This window comes from Macrobrachium rosenbergii, chromosome 15 (assembly GCF_040412425.1).
Source record: "Macrobrachium rosenbergii isolate ZJJX-2024 chromosome 15, ASM4041242v1, whole genome shotgun sequence".
In the NCBI taxonomy this organism is placed as follows: domain Eukaryota; kingdom Metazoa; phylum Arthropoda; class Malacostraca; order Decapoda; family Palaemonidae; genus Macrobrachium; species Macrobrachium rosenbergii.
In genome coordinates, this window is record NC_089755.1 from 36,390,121 (window position 1) to 36,405,120 (window position 15,000).

At 35.9% G+C, this 15,000-nt stretch overlaps 1 protein-coding gene across 1 annotated transcript in view; it reads right to left on the reverse strand.

Moving 5' to 3' along the window:
• LOC136846321 (streptococcal hemagglutinin) overlaps positions 1-15,000 on the reverse strand; it is a 174,045-nt gene that overhangs the window by 99,532 nt on the left and 59,513 nt on the right. The window contains exon 2 of the mRNA XM_067117123.1: positions 404-454. The gene's annotated coding sequence lies outside the window, so the exon portion shown is untranslated. The remainder of the gene's footprint in view (positions 1-403; positions 455-15,000) is intronic.

A 15,000-nucleotide genomic window follows, 5' to 3' on the forward strand; every position in this document is an offset into this window, starting at 1 on the left:
ATATATATATATATATATATATATATATATATATATATATATATATATATATATATATATATAAACACACATCCTGACCATAATTACAGTAATTACAAATGCAACAATTAATATTATTACAAAATAATTATTATCGTAATTATAATTATTATCATAATCGAGATTATTATAATTTTAAGTAACATACAACTAGATACGAAGTTCACTAATCGTGGCAAAAAAAATAATAAATAAATAAATACACAGGCCCATATCGCTTCTCTCCGGGCCAAAGGGCCGACACAAATTCATGTACTATCTATGATTATTTCCATACGTATACATCTGAGCTATGGTAATGCACTGATTTTCCAATTCCGTCGGCCTCCACATGAAGATAAAACGACATACAATCGGTACTTACCGCTTGGTGGATCCGCTCGCCTGATTTTTTTTTCTTTTATTTGTTCAGGAACTGGAAAGAAAAATAAAAGGCAAAATAAATAAAAATTTATAGGAATTTACATTTATAGGAGCAGTGTTTATGCAAATTGAAGCTTTTAAATTAGTAATCCTTTTCTAATGTTCCTATTAGGGTTGTCTGTATGTGTATAATATACTGTACATATAGGCTTTAATATAAAGATCCAAAATATATTATGTACAAACAAATAACTTGTTATATTATATATATATATATATATATATATATATATATATATATATATATATATATATATATATATATATATATATATATATATACATGTACATGTTATGTATGTACAGACATATATGTAAATATATACACACATACAGAGTTATGTATATGTATATATATATATATATATATATATATATATATATATATATATATATATATATATATATATATATATATATATATATATATATATATATATAATGTGTGTGTCAAAACAGCGCTGACAAAACGTTGTAGAATCAAGCACAATGTGCGACAATCACATACGCAATTACGATAGAAAAAAAATGAAATACTGCTCCTCAAACCAATTAAATCTCGAAATGGCAATAAATCGAAGTCGACATCCGCCATTACATCGTAAGTTTGATGCGTTTCATAACCTCTGTTGCAACGAAGACTCGGTTAACAGAGATTCCGTTTGAGAGAGGTTGTTCAGCAGTGCCGTTTGCCTGAGTGTGTATGTGTGTGTGTTGGTGTGTTGGTGTGTGTGCTTGTGTGTATGCATTAGTGCGTTTGAGTGCGTGTGTGTGTGTGTGTGAGACTGTGTTTGAGTGTGTGTCTGTGTAGGTATGTGTTAGTGTGTGTGTGTTTTACTGTGTTTGAGTGTGCGTATGTGTATGTATGTGTTAGTTTGTTAGTGTGTTTGTGTGTGCGTGTGTGTAACAAAATATTCCTGTTACTAAAATTTCTATTTTTTATACATGAATTTCATTAATCTTTACAACAGCAACGAGAGAGAGAGAGAGAGAGAGAGAGAGAGAGAGAGAGATTCTTGAGAGAGAGAGAGAGAGAGAGAGAGAGAGAATTTCTGTTTGCACATTAACGAAATATTCTTTTTGTTACATGAAATTTCTCCATTTTAGACAAATTTAATTTATCCTTACAATAACAACAATGAGAGAGAGAGAGAGAGAGAGAGAGAGAGAGAGAGAGAGAGAGAGAGAGAGAGAGAGAGAGAATTTCTGTTTGCGCATTAGACGAAATATTCTTGTTACATAAAATTTCTCCATTTTAGACAAATTTAATTTATCTTTACAATAACAACAATGAGAGAGAGAGAGAGAGAGAGAGAGAGAGAGAGAGAGAGAGAGAGAGAGAGAGAGAGAGAGAGAGAGAATTTGTGTCTGTGCACTAGACGAAATATTCTTGTTATATAAAATTTCTCCATTTTAGACAAATTTAATTTATCTTTACAATAACAACAGAGAGAGAGAGAGAGAGAGAGAGAGAGAGAGAGAGAGAGAGAGCAAGTAATTTCAGCTTTTGTAACCTAAAATGGCCCAGCAGAAGCCGGTTGCCTTTAAGAATAAATAAACCGAGAGCGTTGGTCAGCAAAAATCCAAATATGGCCAGAGCCGCATTCTAAGACCCAGCTTTTAAACTAGGCTTCACTGCGGGCACGAAACGTGCCCAGTGCCCACAATCTAGAATGTGGCAGGGGGGAGGAGTGCGTTCAAGTTCTTCTCAGGTCTTTGGGCATTATTTTGGTAAATTTGAAATCACGAATGGTCGGGATATATTGGAGTTAATTAGTAAACTGTAACCAGACCCACTTATTTTGTGGATATGTGTAAATGTCTCCACATTTATACCTACATACATATATATTCATATATGTGTGTATATATATACATACATATATATATATAAATATATATATATATACAAAGATACACATATGTATACCAAAGAGATATAAAGGATACATTCTTCGCTATTCTTAGGACAGGGAAAGACCCCTGATAGACAGAAGATAAAAAGATTCAAGTCATAATATAGAATGGCGTCTTCGTGGATACTAAACAATGGCCGACAGAGACAAAGGAGGAGGAGGAGGAACCGGAGAAGAACTTGAGTGAGGAGAAAGAGAAGGGAGATGAGAAAACGGGGAGGAAGGAAAAACACAAGAGAAGGAAGGGGGGTAAGATGGCAGGGGGAAAAATGAGGAAGAGAGAGCGAAAAGAATTAGTAATGAGAGTCGGAGACAGTGACTCAGGAGATAACAATGAGACGACAGTGAAGGTAAAAAAAAAAATTAAATAAAAAAAATTAAGAAGAAAACGAGAAGGCAAAGAGGAGACACTGAAAGAAGAAGAACAGGTGCAGGAGCAAGAATAAAAGACAAAAAAAAAAAAAATTAGAGATATTACGATGCGAAGGTAAATGACCATCACAGTCTCCCTTGCAACAATGCAATATCATAGATGGACGGAAATGACGTCACTGCCCTGTACCAAAACGAAAAAAAAATATTCGGAAATGATAGTGAAAATTCAGCATTGTATTGCACAGCCTTTGTTTTTTCTTTAACTCCGATTGAAATACGATTTCTTTTAAAGGTTTTTTTTTTTATATCCATATATCCTCCTGCATGTTTTGTTTATCTGAGTAATAAATAAGAGATTTTATTAGATTTCATTCATATGTGCTCCTATCTAATATTTATCTAAATATAAATATAAGTTAACAAATATATGAAAATAATTAACAGGTAATATTTACAGATAACGATATATATATACAATTATACACACACACACACACATATATATATATATATATATATATATATATATATATATATATATATATATATATATATATATATATATATATATATATATATATATATATATATATATATATGGGTATGGGTATGTGTGTGTGTGTGATGTTTATCTTATTGACACGTATGTATACAATGAGAAAGAGAGACTAGTCAACTGCAAACGCTCCAGCTATCCTATACAGAACAAATCCACTGTCGTTTACTTGCAACTGCATCTATGATCGAGAGTCCTAGGGTCAACGTACTTCATCTCGACCATAACGCACTTGGAAACCCAAGTAGATGAGAACATACTTTTACGCAAATACAAAAAAAAGAATTGTATATTGTTTAAAGCAAAATCGTCATTTATCTACTGTTTTATTTTTCTAACATAAACTTCCATCGACTTCTAAGTTCCAGAAATCCTTCCTTTATTCTGTTTCAAGAGTCCTGTAACATGGAGAGTGAAGTAAGCCTTTAAATTGGTTTACTTCATGGAAGGTTTGTTCTATAGATAGTTTATGAATAAAAGACGGGTTAATAATATTTCTTATATACATGGCTGAATTGAGTTTTTTAGGCATGCCATTTTCCGTCTTTTCGTGAAAAGCAAAACTTTTCCATCAATCTCTACTAAGATCCGAAGTTTTGCTTTTCTTCAAATACTTCAGTTTTATTTAACTACAAATAATATTTTTACTTAAGGCGTAGTATCTTTTTTTTTTTTTTATAAACCTTATATAGTTTTTCGCGACATATATGTACGGATAGCACTATAGGTTCACAGTAAACTGTCATTTCAGTTGCACACTTGCAATGATAAAATGTTGTAACGCATTTTTAGGATTTTTCCGCCAAGATTTCATATGCCACTGGATAAAATCATCTTCAACACGCACATATAAATGCGTAATGCATGCCTTTCCTCACTCACCTTCCACATACACATACGCACGCACACACACACACACATACGCATCAGCTACAGTGACATTTCCAAAGACCGGGAACCGAAGCGAAAAATGAGACCAAGCGTCCACACTCTTGAGGGAAGAATATTCACACGAATTAGTCATCTCCCGGATGATCACCGTAACTAAAAGGACTTCACTTTCATGTCGGAATTTCGTCAGCATGCCTACAGTATAAAAGACGAAATTCCGACATGAAAGTGAAGTCCTTTTAGTTACGGTGATCATCCGGGAGATGATTAATTCGTGTGAATATTCTTCCCTCAAGAGTGTGGACGATTGGTCTCATTTTTCGCTTAGGTTCCCGGTCTTTGGAGATATCACTGTAGCTGATGCGTATGTTTGCGTGTGTATGTGTGTGCGTATGTGTATGTGGAAGGTGAATGAGGAAAGGCATGCATTACGCATTTATATGTGCGTGTTGCACATATAAAAGAAGGAAGAACTTGAGCAAGACGCCCACGAAAAGGTGTCAAGAGCTGGAACGAATGAACGATCAGACAAACTTCTTTGTGACTCAGCTCCAACGCTGCGTTTAGGTAAAAGTGAAATGACAGGTTTCTGGGATAGGAAAGGTCCTGGGAATTTGATCACTGGGAGAAGGCTAGAATAATAAGAACATTATTCTGACATATAATGGAAAAAATAGAAATAACAGTTATACGACAGAGAAGGATGAAATTATATACAGCTGAACATGTTTAACATCAGTCGAAAGACCAACATTTTAACATAGTCTCTCAAGTAATGTCTGTTAGACTTTGTAATATGAATCAGTTATCTCTCTCTCTCTCTCTCTCTCTCTCTCTCTCTCTTCTCTCTCTCTCTCTCTCTCTCTCTCTCTCCTTCCCTTCATACAGAAACGCTTCTTTTACTGATCTTTGCAATTATGAATTGGAGAGAGAGAGGTCTATGAACTTTGCAAATATAAATTAATCTATTATCTACGTAGAGAGAGAGAGAGAGAGAGAGAGAGAGAGAGAGAGAGAGAGAGAGAGAGAGAGAGAGAGAGAGACTGTCCCATGGGAAACAACATAACTGAAGGCTCTCAAGACACGGAAGGAAAACTATGAAAAAAAAAATTAAATCAAGCACAGTGGTTTCGTATAACAAGCAAATATCGCACGGTTTGACCACCCAATGCAATAATCCATACACTGCAATGACCATCTCGACTGCCAGTCGGGGGTTATGCAAGCACATTGTGCATTCATGATCTCTAAGTCCGCTCCCTTCCATTTCCTGCTTGAGAAGAAATTCTCACCATCAACTTCTGTTGCTCCTCTTTTCTGTCTCCTTCCTGGTTATTATTCAACTTCCACAGAGCATCATCCCCTTCCATCATATGCTTTCAAGATTTCCAAAGGGTAACGCAACGCCACCCTTCCAGTAACCCTCCGTCGTTTAGTTCCTCCTTCGAGTAAGCTTCCTCATTCCTCTTCCATCAGTTCGACGTCAAGCCTTTATTTCTGGAAAGTGATTCCCCTCCCATATCACTTTCCAGTAACCCACCTACTCTTCCATCTTTTGTGTTCCTCCTCGGCCTTTCCTCCTCCCACAGCCCCTTCCAAGTGGCCTCCATCGGCTCCATCTCCTCCATCACTTCGATGTCAAGGTTTCCATTTCTGGAAAGGGGGCAGGCTACCTCCCATATCACTTTCAAGTAACCACCGCGTCTTACCCTTTTCAGTTTTCTTCTGTGTTCTCCCCTTAACCTTTCTTCCTTCCTTAACCCCTTCCAAGTGGTCTTCATCAACTCCGATTTCCATTACTCCAAAAGCAAGTCTTTCAATTCCACATGGTTACGCAGCAACCATTCTTCCAGGACCCATTCTTCCAGGAGGTTGCTAAGACTTCCCGTTTCCAGCTGCGCGCTGGTGCGGCCAAGCACACCTGAGAGAGCTGTTATCCTGCGCTTTCCATTCACGCGATTCTTCCTTTCAAGCACGCACTTACCTGCCTACCTGCTCGACCATGCAAGCATAGAAGGGCCAAGACTCCAGCAGGTAGCTGGAAAGGGGTTCTTGGCTTCCTTCTTGAGATGTTTCATTGCTCAATGGATAAAGCACAGAACCCAGTTCTCGAATAACGTCTTCGTATACTCGACGGCACAACCACTTTTTGTTCCAAATGTTGCAAGCACATCATGCATGAGTCTGCTTGCTTTTTTCACTGGCAGTCTGTCTGGTTGATATTATGTGAAATCTGGTTTAAAATCTGTCGATACTTTACTGGTTCACAGGGAAATTGTAGGAGAACTAGATTCACACACGAGTATGTAGGCGGATGTATTAACGAGAAATCACACAAAACATCATACAGTATATACGATCATACAATATATGTGGTTCTTTGGTTTTATTCGTAAGCATACAAAATACACTTACAAGAACAGTCTATAAACATACACATCCTAATTTAACTTAAAATATAACTGTAACCTCAGACACCATTATGAAACAGGAACTTCAGATACTTTGACATCGATACAAATATCTTGACATTCAACACAAAAGATATTGAATCGAATACAACAGAAAAATCTCAATCAGAACACACGAGCAATGACTTTCAACCCAGAGAAGTGTTGAAATGCTCAGAAAATTGTCACTGTTTCATGAACTTTCACCTTGACCTCTAACGCGTTGCCACCTCATTTTCAGTTAATTTTTCACGGTCCAAAATCACATACAAAAAGGTATATTTCAGGTAATTAAATGAACCTACATGCATACGTACATAAATAATTTTCTTCTGTTGCCAAACCTACAACCTCAAAATTTCTGAATGATATATATTTTTGAAAAGTCGATTTCATCGACGAAAGGTTTTAAGTTAATTTTTCACGGCCTAGTCACATACAAAAAGGTGTATTTCAGGTAATTAAATGAACCTACATACATACGTACATACATAATTTTCTTCTGTTGCCACAACTACAACCTCAAAATTTTTTGATGATATATGTTTTTGAAAAGTCGATTTTAACGACGAAATGTTTTAAAGAGATGATCGATAGAAACTAAAGGCAGTTTTACATCAAGGCACTTTCTCGCATCATTTGGTATCTTACCACCAAATGCTACTCCAAAAAATTTAGATGTTTTTCTACATATTCATTAAAAATTTAATTAACACACAGTGACCATCAGTCATTTCAATTTGGCACCAAGATTAGACAAATATTTGCTCCTTGGTGCAAAGTTTATATCAAATTTTACCACCACTATTGACTGTTTGGTGCAAATTTTAGCAGCAAGATGCTAAAGGAAATCCTTTGCTGTCTCATCTCTGTAAATCATGTTACGGTTCGTAAAGTATTGTAATTTAGTCAGGAAGAAGAAATTCTTGGAAATTGTGGAAACTGCGATGACAGAAATTTCTGGTTTTCAATGATGCGTCCAAGATTATATGATCACTTTCTCTGTTTTCAAGGGAGACTCTCTCTCTCTCTCTCTCTCTCTCTCTCTCTCTCTCTCTCTCTCTCTCTCTCTCTCTCTCTCCTTTGTTATTATTTTTCGCGTGTCTCCCTTTGTCAGCTTTTCTCTCTCAATCTCAGCTTTACTCTAATCATCTATAATATCCTTATCTATCACTTTTTCCCCCCTCTCTCTCCTTTACTCACATCATCGAAGTTATCTCTTGCTATTATCACTTTTTCATGTTTCTCTCTCTCTCTCTCTCTCTCTCTCTCTCTCTCTCTCTCTCTCTCTCTCTCTCTCTCTCTCTCTGTTATTAATTTCTCGCAAATGAGCTCTGTATTGTAATCTAAGCCTATCTAGCGCGTATTTTTACCTCTCTCTCTCTCTCTCTCTCTCTCTCTCTCTCTCTCTCTCTCTCTCTCCTCTCCTACAGAGTCACTCCCTCATCAAAAACCGTTCTTCCCTTCTTAGGTCCCCAAGTACAATCTTTTATGAAGCTTCCTATTACGTAAAAGTATATATACATCAAATTCCTGTTCTACAGCTGCTCTTTGGTTAATCACGTAGTACACTAAGTTAAAGGTATCAAGTTACCTTTTCTATAAGAGTTTAAATTATTCTTAACTGTTCCCTTTTTTTTGTGGGTATTTTCTTGTATGCTTCCTTGCTTAACTAGACTTATTATTCACTCTTTTCTCTGAGTATTTTTTTTTATTGTATATTCCAGTTTCTTCGAGGATTTACGTGGAATCTCTTACGTTATGGATTCTTTTTTTAATTTAGTATCTTCTGGTATTAGTTTTTGTTTCTTTGGCCATTTAGTTAATTGCTTCCTGATTTCATATTCTCTGTTTTTCCTCCTGCTGGTCTGTAGAAAATAAAACGGTTAACAGCTTCCATTTTTTTCTGCTACCTTTTATCCTTTTCATAATATAGAATGGGAACATTTAAGGTAAATCAAGTACTTAAGTAAATTAGCAAGTAGCCTTACCAATTTACTTTTCCCTTGTAAATTCTATAACTCCCAACTCCTATCGCCTTTCTTTTCATGAAAAGCCACTAAGTCTTCTAAACAGCGACCAGGTAAAGTATGTAATTGTGTCCTTAAGTAAGCAGGTGCGCAATTAACTGCGTAAAACATTCATTTTCTCTTTCTAGGATTATACTTTGTGATATTCTTTCATATTATGCCTTTACATTGAAATAATGCAGAAAAAATATTCGAGTGCATTCGTCGGGAATTCAGTTTTTATTTTATGCAATTTAGACTTTTTGTTTTATGCAATTTCGGCCATTCACCGCTTAAGACAGTGAAAAGAGGGAATCTGAGAGGTTGAACAACAAAACAAGAAATCCAGAAAATAAAGATGAAATACACAGCGCATATGTAAACTTTTAAGCAACTAGGCATCTATTTATTATTATTATTATTATTATTATTATTATTAGTCAGATGAACCCTATTCATACTGAAGACGCCCGCAGGTGCCACTGAATTGAAATTCAAACTTCCACAGAATATCATGTTCATTAGAAAGAAGCACCAGAATGTAATGGGAAATATAAAAAGAGATAACGTATTAAAAAAGAAAAAAAGAAATTAACAAATAAATAGGAAAAATGTAAGTAAATTAATAAAATACAAGAACTGCATTAGGGTAGCAATGCACTCCATCTTCGCTTGAACTTCTGAAGTTCGAACTGCATGACATCCTCAGGGAGGCTGTTTATCCTTTCCATTCAAATACCAATTTTTGGACCAACTGACCTCCTCGGGCTGACCGACACCCTCCCTGCCCACCGACCTGACAGATGACCTCAGTTCGCGAGTAATGAGAGGTTAAAGATAAGCTTGCAAGCGCCTCAACACACGGACGCATCCTTCGACTGAAATACCCTTTTGTCACCCTATGACATTCCAGCCGGCCTCAACATCTGACATTTCTCGCTGCATACCAATGATCCGGCCCGAAACTGCAACCCACCCTTGTTGCCAACCCTTGCAGAGAGCATACCTGTGCATAAATAACCCTGCAACACCCACGCGGGAGGCAGGTAACACCGTTAATCACCTGGGGGTGGATGGAAAAAAAACACGAAGGCCTTGCTTGCCTCAGCCTGGAAAGAGAAAAAAAAAAGAAGAAAAAACCCGCATCTCATATTCAGGAAACATACAGGCAAGAGGTGAACGTTTGGTTGATTTGATTTTTTTTTTAATATTCAAAATCTTCGTCCATGAGTTTTGACATGAAACGAGTAGTATATTGACTAACTGACAGATTACTCTGATAATATTATGGTGGCGTCACAATTATTATACTCAACAATAAAAAACATTGTTTTCTTTGCTACGACAGTTTACTGGACAGAAAGACAAAAAAAAAAAAAAAACCTAAAACCTTAAGAAAACCTTTTATCAATATTACAGTATAAAAAATATTGCGCAAAAAGGGAAAAAACCCGCACCTCATATTCAGGAAACATACAGGCAAGAGGTGAACGTTTGGTTGATTTAATTTTTTTAATATTGCTGTCCCGTTTTGACATGAAACTTGTAATGCCATATTGACTGATAGACAGATTACTCTGATAACATTATGGTGGCGTCACAATTATTATACTCAACAATAAAAAACATTGTTTTATTTGCTACGACAGCTCACTGAACAGAAAGAAAAAAAATAGCAAAAACCATAAGAAAACTTTTTATCGATATTGCAGTATAAAAAATATTGCGCAAAAAGGAAAAAACTATAATAGTTTTCTCACGCAACGCCTTCCTTGCGTCCCGTGCACACCTGCAAGTGCTCCCCGGTAATTACAATAATCAACATGGTAATAACTAACACGGCAATAATAAACACCGATACCTATTCTTAGCAAGTAGCAATCTTACTTAACCTAACCTTGAGAGGCATGTAATCAAATCTTGGAGGAGACCTGGGAACCAATGCAGACACATACATGCACATACTGCACAGACGGCACACAAACACGCACAAACAAACACACACATATCATATCATGTTTGTGTATATCATATCATATATTGGAGTGCATTTGTACCATGTATGCATATTTATATGGAAGAGATGAACTTCCAACCTCTTGTTTGCAAATGTATAAAATATTTTTGTCTTTTTATATGTGTGCATGTTTGCATATTTGTGAATATATATATATATATATATATATATATATATATATATATATATATATATATATATATATATATATATATATATTATATGTATATGTATATATATAAATATATACAGTATATACATATGTATATGTATATATCACGAATGTGCAAACATGCATGCATATAAAAAGACAAAAATATTTTATACATTTGCAAACAAGAGGTTGGAAGTTCGTCTCTTACATATAAACACGCATACATGGTACTACAATATGATATACACAAACATGATATGGTATGCACAAACACATAATACGAACAAACATGCTGTTTCCTTGCAACACAATATCTCATTTTTATGCTTCCTTTAATCTTTATTACCTTTATTTCTTTTTTCCTTAGCGTTCTTCAGTCCCTTAGGCTGCCAACCCCATCCGCCTCCGCTTAAAAAGAAAACTAGCAAATTGCTCACAAACATATGACCGGAGCACATGCACGAACCAACGCACGCAATGCGAACGTGCAACTACATGCAACTAAGACCGCTGGATACGCACGAACGCCGCACGGCCTGCGCACGCGCACTGTACGCATGGGCAAGCACTGTTTAGACTTCGTGAAATTTACGTATTCCGTAGAAAGCGTATCCATCTGCGTATGGCGGCATCTGAGAAACACTGAACACGACGAAAAAAGTGTTTTCTATTTCCTGCAAAAATTATAGAAAATGTAAAACCAGAACAGAAAACATAAATAATTATGACAGTTATAATTATTATTATTAATATTACACAGCTACACCAAAAAAAAACCTAGTCTGAAATGATATAAAAAAAATTCCAATCACTCGAATATATAATTAACCCGAGAACGCGCGCGCGGTCGCGTATGAAAAGATTTCTCTCGTGTCCCTCGCTAATTAGTCGGTACGCTTTGAGCGAATAGGCACGTTCATTTGGCTCAAGGTTGGACGAGAAAATGTCACGATGCAGTTTGCGACTCGTTGCATTTCACGATGAAACATATCTTGTGTTGCTAACTAGTGAAACCAGATTTATTGTTTATATACAAATATACAACATAATATATATGTATATATATACATATATATAGGTGTGTATATATATATTATATATGAGTATATACATGTGTCCATATATATATATATATATATATATATATATATATATATATATATATATATATATATATATATATATATATATACATATACCTGTATATAAATAAAACTGTACGTATGTACGAATTGATCAACGCAAAGGTTAAGAGAATGTCATCAACCACAAAATACACACAAAGACACGCACACACACACACACGATAAAATTATCATAGAACCATTAGCCGAGCCCATAAGGTCGAATATGTACATGACTGCGCGCGCGCGAGACCTCGGGCCGTCTCGGACCAAGCCCCGACCAATACCTTGCTTGGCGCCATTGAGACTTCAAAAGTTGGATTAGGGGCATTTTTATAAGAGTGAGCTGAGGTTCCGTTCTCCACTAAAAGGTAACTTATGCAGAGTTAATGAAGAGTTTAATTTCTAGTCAGAAAGAGTTGAAATAAGGCAAGCAGTTTTATTACAGAGAGAGAGAGAGAGAGAGAGAGAGAGAGAGAGAGAGAGAGAGAGAGAGAGAGAGAGAGAGAGAGAACCCTAAGGAATATATACAATTATTATTCAACATGCCACACATTCATAACAATAGATAAAAGCTAAATCATTTTAGCTAAATGACAAGAGTTACACGCCAAATAATTTAACTTGATAACAAATGATAGGCTTCCAATAATGTAACCTAATAACAGAGATACATGCCAAATAATTTAACCCAATAACAAAAGATACATGCCAAATAATTATTAGACCAACGACAAAAGATATATGTCACAGAATTTAACAGGAAAATATGAGCTAAAATTTACTCCAGTTAAGTGATAATGCGGGCTAAATATATATCAGATTTGTGTTGATCCAAGTCAAAAGTTTTCGAATTCCAATATTTGAAGAAATATAGGTTAGAATGACTAGAGGTATTCTTTCTTGACAGACATTCGTTCCTCTCTCTCTCTCTCTCTCTCTCTCTCTCTAAATGAACCAATTTAATGTTGACTTTTTTATAAATCATCATCTTTCATAATAATTAAGTTGCAAAACAAGTTGCCAAATAAGATCAATTAATGTATAATAAAAAAACTAATTGGACATTTTATGTCTACAAGTCTATTCTGCAAACAGTAGTGGTTTTATATATATCGCTATCAAACAGATTTTAATATGGATAAGTACACATTGTATATACTGTATGTATGTATGTATATTATATATATATATATATATATATATATATATATATATATATATATTATATATATATTTATATCATATATATATATATATATATATATATATATATATATATATATATATATATATATATATATATATATTATATATATATTTATATCATATATATATATTTATATATATATATATATATATTATATATATATATATATATATATATATATATATATATATATATATATGTATATATATATATATACATCGCATATATTTTTACAAATAGCGCGCGTGTGGGTGTACAAATATGCAATAATGGAGTATTGGAATGTGTGTTCTAATAATTCTTCAAGTGCTGGGATTACCACAATGTACACTCGAATGCAAACGAAATATACCGTCTTCTTCAACATACAGAAACTCAAACCTATCTAAATTCAATAACACTACCCCTGTCTATCACAGGTGTCATTAACCAACAAGCAGACAGGTAGATGGATACCTGTCAGGACATCAGACGACCCAGGGGACGACAGCATGGGTGTGTGTGTGTGTTCAGGATGGATAAGAACGCAAGGGGCCTTTGAGATGGAGGGGGAGTGGAGGGATATTCTACTACTAAGGGAGGGGGAAGAGGGGGTATGGGGTTTAGAGGACACAAGGAGAAAGAAAGGTGCAGCCTTGTCTACTTTGCATACGCAGGAACGACCACGCTGGTTACAGTTGTTTGCTTCGTTGGCCTTTTGTTTGCGCCCCTGGACGAAGTAGCATTGTTTACGTCGTGAGATGTTGGGCCCTGATAGCATTCGAGTGCAACCCACATGCCCTTGTTGTTTCCCTCGCTCGAGGTTACATTTTTGCTGGTGTATAGGAAGGTAATGAGCATGACGAAGTTCTAGGAGCATATAAGGAAGGAGCATCATTGACTGTGACGCCAGGGGCACAGGCTCTACAATGGACATCGAAAGGGCATTAAGCATAGCGTCAATGACTGTTACCGACTCTTTATCCCTAACTGAAGAAAAAAAAGTTATGTATACCTTAGTTTAACCAGACCACTGAGCAGATTTAACAGCTCTCCTAGGGCAGGCCCAAAGGATTAGATTTATTTTACGTGGCTAAGAACCAACTGGTTACCTAGCAACAGGACCTACAGCTTATTGTGGAATCCGAACCACATTATACCGAGAAATGAATTTCTATCACCAGAGACAAATTCCTCTAATTCTTCACTGGCCGGTCGGAGAATCGAACGCGGGCCCAGCAGAGTGCTAGCCGAGAACGATAACGACCTATCCAACGAGGAACTAACTGAAGAGCAACTATAGCCAGATATAAAGGGTAAAAAGGAAAAGGGTTCTGATGGGTATTTTACGGCCAAGGCAACTGGAAACAATGGCAAGGTCAACGGTGTTGGTTATGGTGTCATCGAGGGTATGGGAGTAGTGAAGGAGAATTAGTGTATTCGAGTGACAATGGATATGTCAATGTTGGGAATGGGAGAAGTGAAGGAGAATTAGTGGTATTTAAGTGACAAATGGTATGTCAAATGTTGGTGATGGTTGTGAGGGTGGTGGAGATTCACGGCAGTGATGGAGAATGAGTGACGGTGAGTACAACAGTGCTGGCGATGGTGGAGATCGTTGGGCAGCACTGAAGTGTTTGTGGATAGAGCAATGTTGGCGAAGGTTGGCGACGTTTCTGGGAATAATGGCAGTGAGGGAGACCATGAAACTCGAATGATGGCACATATTCCAGTGTTGGAGATGAAGGAAAACTTCTAGCACACTACGAGTCGGAACTGTCATTACATTAATGGCGACTTTGACTCGGTAATTGGCAGTCGTACCGGGGTCTTCTTACTCTTAATGACAGATGGAGG